The sequence below is a fragment of the Cyprinodon variegatus genome, unplaced genomic scaffold (genome assembly GCF_000732505.1).
Source record: "Cyprinodon variegatus isolate N-32 unplaced genomic scaffold, C_variegatus-1.0 Scaffold509, whole genome shotgun sequence".
Taxonomy (NCBI): Eukaryota; Metazoa; Chordata; class Actinopteri; order Cyprinodontiformes; family Cyprinodontidae; genus Cyprinodon; species Cyprinodon variegatus.
In genome coordinates, this window is record NW_015150962.1 from 457,966 (window position 1) to 466,070 (window position 8,105).

Sequence of the window (8,105 nt, forward strand, 5' to 3'; positions counted from 1 at the left end):
CTCTCCAGCACACAGAGGTATCCAGACAGTACCCATTTAGCCTCATGGTTTTCACTAGTTTGTTTACTTATGCCTGGGCTCAGAACAGGAAAGAGGTTTGAGCAAGAGAAGAATATTTCTAAGTCAGAATCATTATCTATATTTTGGGTGTGCATCAATAAAGTAGAATTGAACTTAAGTACACTTCAAGCTATAGTAACAAAGGTTAAACAAGAATATGGGCTCCACTTTAGTCAGGTGAGTGCACAGAACATTTTCTCAAATCTCAAATGTGAATCATGTCCTTCTGTTCTCTTTGGCCGTATGCAGTATGATAGTACTTTTCTTTTGATAGACCAGCCACCTAATAAAAAAAAAACAGTTAGATTCCAGGAATTTTATTAAAAGTTGAATAATGAATGATAGTAAAATCTTTGTATAAAAATACCTTTTTATATGTCATTGTTCATTACTATTCATTTAATCATTAATCATTTGAAGTTGTAAAAAAGGTTCCTTCAAAGTAAAAATGTTTTCCCAGTAATGTGTACTTACCTGCATTAAACTTTAGGAGAAAATCTGGTAAACATTTAAAACAATAAACCTTCTATTGAAGTTCACATTACCCATTAAGAAAACTAAATTCAAAATGTTTGCTAATTAGCTCCAAGAAAATGAGATTTTAAGAACAAAATTAAACAAATCAGCTGAACAGAAGGAGACTGAATGACCTTTAAAAAAAAAAAAAAAGAAAGAAAAAATAGAGTTACTGTCTTTTTAAACACTTTTGACATTCCACTAGATATATACACTAAGCACCGCTTCATGGACAGCCTTCCCACCACCTTTGCTTTACATTGAACAGACACAGTTTTCCCTTAATCAGTCACAGTGAGAGTTGAGCAGTGAGCCAGACAGAAACAAACTGAGTGTAGCTTTCAGAGGACACGAACAGACACATCCATACAACAGCTTTTACTTTACAAGGCTAGGAATGAGACCACATGATTTCCTTTTTTTTTGGCAGCACTTTCTTCCAATGAATGCCACAATCCAACTTTTCCAAGCAGATGGACAGTAATATTCCTTTTATGTCACTGTCTAAGGTTTAAATGTTGAAGGAGATCATCGTGAACACGTCTAGGCCTTTCACATTAAGAATTCAGCCTGATTTGTGTGACATTGTATATATTTCATGTAAAAGAAACAGGTAGACTTTTGAAGTAACACTAATATTTGTAGTTTCAGATTTGAACTGTTACCTTCATTGTTTTGAATTTCCCTCATGTCTAGATATATGCTGTTTAATATGTTCAGTGTTGAATACAGCAGTTATAAGAAAGACTACTTATGAAGGTCAAAAGGGGTTTTCAAGAATATAGGGATGGCACAGTAGAAAGCATAAAGTTTTGTTTTTTCACATAATAATATTAATTATTTAATAAGGCTTAGAAGTTAGTGGTGGTTAAGCTTGAGTATAAAATTGAACTGTTTAAACATGACGACATTTTTTGTAACCAGTGACATTTCTTTATTAATTATGCATTACTAATGCTTTGGGCAACCCCCTCCTCCTTATACCCCTGTCACAGGTTGACGATTTAGACCGGCGTGTGCCTAACATACGAAAAATCTTGCAAAAACGCTGGTATATGTTGTATAAGTTATGGGTTTTGTTTAAGTTATGAACATGCTGAAACACACTGGCACAAATCAACTTACGGCAAGAATGTCGAGAAATTTTGAGTGTGCACAAAATTTCCCGACGTATGGCAGCGTATGCTTATACGTGGGCCATAAGTTACAGGTAAGTTATCTGATCGTTGACATACGTTAAGTGTAAGTTACTCATAAGTCGTGGTGTCCAGCTTATCCAAAACCTATGGGTAACTTGTGCATAACTTATGTATAACTTATCAAGAACTTATCTCCAACATTTTTAATAGATTGGACTTAGGTTACAAACAATAATAAGCTTGTTCAGGCTCCAATGTCGGGTAATTCACAATATTTCTTTAATCTGATACTTGTGCCTCCCTCTTTTTATCATCATCCTGGCCAACTGCCCTAATGGCCTTATCAAAAACTGCCACTTGTAATCTTTTCAAAAAGTAAGAAAGACACTGTTGGGTTGTTTAGAATATGTAGTTTAACCCCCAGTATCCTTAATCAACCCAACCACAGGATGTCATACCCATATGTATATCTTTAAAAAAAATGAAACCATTTTCATGCTTTAGGACATAATTATAACAGGTATAGTATTCATCTGTTTATATTTGATCTTTTCTTTCTGCAAGCACTTGACTTGCTCATGGTCACATTAGATGGTAATGGAGAGCATTTGTGATAATTTGTAGTTAGGTCTTTCCCCAGACTTTAACAGTACCATTCTTCTGCACAAATATTCTATTATTCAAATAATTCAATTTTGACTGAATGTTTAGGGTTGGTGCCCTGTCAAAACAATGTTTACCCTAGTTTCACTTTTTTTTTTGCAGCCTCTAACAGGAATTCTCATAGCAATTCCCATTATGTAGCTATACCCTAGAGAATTAGCTATAGCTATTAGCTGTGACAAGCTACCCTAAACCCTTTAAAGCTATAAAACAAAATCACGTTTACAGCATGATGATGCCGTGGACCAACCTTTGACACATTTCTATTACATGATCTGTTGATCTCTGAAGCCCATCCGTTTTACCACGGATGGACCTCTCAGGTGTTTCTTCTAATCCTTGCTCTGGTGATATTCTTGGAAGGTTTGCAGTTTTAAGTGATTATAAAGCAGATCATACTTTGCAAAAAATCCTGACCTTCAATATTTTTTTCTGAACCTAATTGTTTGTTTGTTTGTTTTTTTTTTTTATATAATTCTAACCCTTACCTGTTTGGTGAGATCCTCATTAACATTTCCTATCATCTTTGAGGCCTCCACAGTGCAGCTTTATACTGTAATACAATTACACTGCTCTTTTCAGGGGTAAGGGAAAAGTATGAAACACTTTTTACACTACTCCCTGAAACTTTTGAAAACCATATATCATTTGCTTTTATTTGGGCCGTATAAAAACTTTTGGGAGGCGTCGCATGTGTATTAATCAAAGCAGTAGAAAAGGTATGGCTAAAGCTTGCCTTGTGAAATGGCAGAGACACAATACCTCTGAGACTTTTCTTATTGGAGTTGACATGACTCATGATTGGCACACAGCAGTTGTTTTTCTAAATAATCTTTTAAACCAGTCTTTTCAAAACATGATAGTTCTCTCAATTTTATGACTAAAATACACCATGTTCATAAAAGCGTGGACACAATTAAACTCTTTTTCCTTCAAACTGTGCTAAAGAAAAACAGAAAAAAGATTTGATTAGCCACCTTTTTTCTTTGCCTTTATTTCTTTTTTTATATGAGATGGATCTGTCAAGCTGGAAGAATCATCGATTCAGTGTATTCAGTAGTTTTCTCAGTACAGGTGGTGTTTCTGCTAATGCAAGATCCATCAACCTCAATAATTAAGGATCACACAAATAATTCAGCAGATGTTCAACTAAGGATATCTATCAAACTAAGACAGGAGTAAATGGATGCTGTATTTGTGTATGTCACAACTTACAGCACCAATGAACAAATAACACTGCAAGCTAGGTTTTGCGTAATCACACTAATCTCTGTTCAAGGATGTCAGCTTTCCTTTTATCGGTGTTAAGAGTGTGGGAACTTTCTTGAATGATGATTGCTTAAGTAGTTGGAACTGCAGTGCATCTTAATGCCTGCTGCTGATGAGAAGTAATCACTGAAGGTTAATAAGGTTGTACAGAACTAATCAGGTTTGTGGTGCCTCCTCGCCTTTTATTAATAAAGGTAATGAAGAAAGAAAGGTGTAGCTTTATTCTTGTATAAAATGAAATGCAACAACAAATAAAATGCTTCTGTTTTCATAAAGCCAAGGTTCAGTGGGTTTGTAGATGTGTTTAGAACCTAGTTTGTTACCATATCCTAGAAATCCAAAATAGAAAGTTGACTTTGATCGTTAGTTTTTTTTAGTAGTTTCTTTCTAAAAATACTGCAGAGTTGGTAAGATCTGAAGAACTATTCAAAACTGTTGTGTCTTTCCAATAGCAGTTTTATTAATGCCTTAAATTGATTAATTTCTTTTAGTGCCAAATAAAGGAAAACTCCTCTCAGATTATGATTAAGATAACATTATCACATGGTTCATATCTATTATGTCACCTGAAATGATTTTAGTCCTGTTTTTGATGTAACATTTTCAGTTTTTTTACATGCACAAAGACAACAGTTTAAATAGCCTCCAATATCTCTTACCATTGTTCTAATAATGATCATTTACATTTTGAGTTTTCTGTTACATTTTACATGCCAAAAAATATCATGAACACAAGAAACAATTATTATGTACTAATACTAAGGTTACACTTTTAGGATGACCTGAAAGAACAAACAAAGATAGAGTAATCTACTTGCTCATACAAAAAGCGATGTTTGATTTATGTTGGATATAAATTAACAGCCACTGAAGCTTAAACTACTGAACAGATTTTGCTGTGCAAGGAGTGACTTTGACAGGATCGGCTGTAACTCAGTCAGAGCTGGCTGTTACTTTGTACTGGAGGAGACCTAATAATGACTCTTATGTGTTGCAGCAGACAGAATAATGGTCTAAAAGGGTGGGGAGAGAAAGGCTTGGCACCTCACAGTGTCTCTTGTAGAAGAGGAGATAGAGAAGAGGCCTGGGCCTTTTTGGGAAGGATGGTAACAGGAGTCAAAGGGTTAAACACATGTATTTATTAAATGTGTACTAAATAAGGGTGTACATGTCATATGAATGTACGGTATACAACTTTATGTGAGGTCTAATACAGTTAAATTAAAAAGTGATTAAAGCCCAGACATTCATCCTTTTTTAGCAATCGCTTTGAAAATTCTCCCTCTTTCTCTCATAGCAGTAGATTTTATGCTGCAATGAAGACGACTGTCAGCTTCAAGATCAGTCAAAGTTTGAAACTTTTACTCGTCAAGGATGTGAGCACCCTATACAAGGCCATTATCTTGCTAGTTTTTATGCCATTGCAGACAGACGGATGAAAAAACAGACAGACAGGCAAATAGATACATGGATAGATGGCCCAATTTTCATTGTGTCTAGCCATCCATGGCCTTGTGTCCTGTCTTTTGATTGGTTAAGAGCCGTCTCAAGTGCATTAAAGTGACAGGGGCTCAGTAGGGGACTGTTTCTATTTGCAGACCTTCCTCATTTCTAAGGGCATGAGGGGGGGCACACATAGTTTTAAGATGATAGCTCACTATGTGTTAGTAATAATGACTTTCAAAGCATCCACCGCTCAACTTACTAAAGATATACTGACTTTAAATTACTGTGCAAAAATATTTAAACCTGTGATGTGATTGGACTCAAAGGCAAGGATAGTGTTTATCTTTTCAGATCAATATATAAGGTCATGCTTATCTGTAGTCAAGGACAAAGTTTTACCAATCTCACCAGAAGTAACTTCTTGAATATCCTATTGATGCTGACTTAATTAAGATACATTTTTTTCTTCTTTTGCGAAGATACCCTCCCTAAAGCTTATAAATATTCCCCGTCCTTTTTACATCACATCCCCTATGTTCTGATCTGTGCATGGGGAGCATCCTAATCCCTTTATCCTGCAGGAAATATACTTTATCACATCTTGGCATGTTATCAGTTATACCAGGCTGCGACAAAACTTGCCGATAGGAGCATTAGGGATTTGTGGGGGTCTAATTAAGAGAACAGGGTAAACTACCCCTGCCTCATCAAGTGAATGAGCTCAACCCTCTCGCTCTCAAATGGCTTATTTTAATTAAGTGAATGAAAGCTCTCTGCAAAAAGAAGGTCAGTTTTGGAACAAAAATTGTAAATCAATGCAGAGATAGATGTTCCGGACAAGTATACTTAAGACCAAGAGAAAAATATCAAAAAATTCAATTTCTTTAAATTCTTTTTTTAATCAAAATTCTAACTGACATATTTTTGCAATGCTCTTGCATTGTATTATGTAACTCTTCATACAGTAGATGGTGCTCTTCTGATTTTCAAGTAATTTCTAGATCAGTTTAAAAAAAAAAAATCCATGTGGCAATAAGTTGACTATATTTCCATAAATCATCATGCATGCTTCATTAGGTTGGATACGGACACTTTCAGTGTATCCTTCTGCTTGTCTTCTTCCTTTTCCTCTTCTCAAATCTCTTTTTCTCTTCCTATTCCTTGTCATTCCTCTTACTTAGCTCATTTCCTCCTGTCATCTTGTTTTTCCCGACTCCTTTTTTTCCCCTTTTTTCTACCAGATAGAAACATTTGCGCAGCAATTTAACTATTCATTCTTTTTTCTTCTTTTCTTGGGCTTATGCTCTAGGTAACAAATCTTTGCTTCAAGCACAATGCTGAGAAAAACATAGCTTGAAGATGTCTATTGATGTGGATCCTAGCCAAAGTAGGAGAATGGCAAAAAGCCAATATGTTTATAGAAAACAATTGAGCCATAGAGTGGGTACACCATTCAATAGTCTCAACCTAATCAATGATGACAAGACATTGGGACCTCCGTCTAGAAAAAAAACATCCCCAGATGCAAGTTATGTTCCTTTTGCTTCATACATTAAGAACAAATATTCTGTTGAGCTGCGTATGAGCAGTCAGCTGTGACTTTAATGGAGATTCAGTTCTGTCATTATGTTTTCTGATTGAGAGGGAGCCTACTCTAACATCTGTTCTATCATTGATTAGATCCAGTACCTACTTAAAAACTTGATATAAACCTATTAACACATTTAAGCAGTGAAATTAATGTTACATCTACATTCTTTATGAAATGAACTTTCATTCACTCTGTTTTGTTATTCTAAAATTTAAGACATTGTTTTTTCGTTATAAAATTTTACTCACAATTACAAAAAAGTGTATTTAAATTTCATAAAGGAAAACCAACATGTAAATCTGAGTTTAAAAACACCTTTAAATCAGTGATAAAATGGTATTCAAAGAAGATGAATCTGTTTATAATGAGATGCAATCTCATTTATATTAAAGCTTTTGGTTTTCTACCAGAAGGTAGGTCTGTCATTGTTTCTTGCTGAAAATGCAGTTTTAGTCCAAAATTCAAAGAGTAGGAGAAGAGAGTGGTGCACTGAAGACACTCATGTGAAGCTTCATTACCATAAATCAGACACACATCAAAAATGATTCAACGCTTTCAGCACTGGGACCCAGCATCTTTGAGTTTATACAGTTTGCTGATTCACTGAATCACCATATTAGATACATGGTGGAGGGACACAAGATATGAAACTTTTTACTTGAAATCATAACCCTTTCTTTTTTTTAAATACAGAAATGCTGTAAAATGTTTTACAGGAACCCTGCAGAAATTGACTGAATGTTTTTAATAACATCTCAAGCACGTACTTCATTGTTCTATTGCTCACACTCCTAACAAGTTTGCAGAGTCAAGAATTGTTATTTTGGCAGCTTTTAAGCAGTATTCAACAATGCATTGATCATTGTTTCCTCTCATTTCATTTCTGTCTCTTCAAAAGTCAGATAAGTGCCATCTTTGTGAGGTCTGTTCATTTGGAAGAAAATGTGAATGATGGCCAGCACACAGACACTGTACCGCAGCTGCTATAAAAACACCTTCCTTTTAGGAAGATAGACAGAACCAAAACAGGAATGTGTGATATCTAGTTATTGATCACCTCTGTCAGACTGAGGATGGAATGTACAAAACCCTATCTTCTTTTCATTACTCCAATAATTTAGATGTGTCAGACAGCTTCCAATACTAGTTATCATGGTGAGCTGATGACGGTGATGGCAGCCACTCTTAAAAAAAGATGTGCCTCCGCTCATCGTTGGAAAATTAAGACATTTTACACAGACATGCTCCAAATCACTGACACAGACAGTGATCTATTTGTGGTATGATGACTGAAATGGGCTACAGACCATGAAACAGCTGTGTCTTGACCTGCTAGAAAATGTTTTTGAATGGCTGCTGCATGTGTTTGCGTTTATCTTGGTGCTCCTGTTCTAAAATAACAGTTATGGGTATGTGCATGT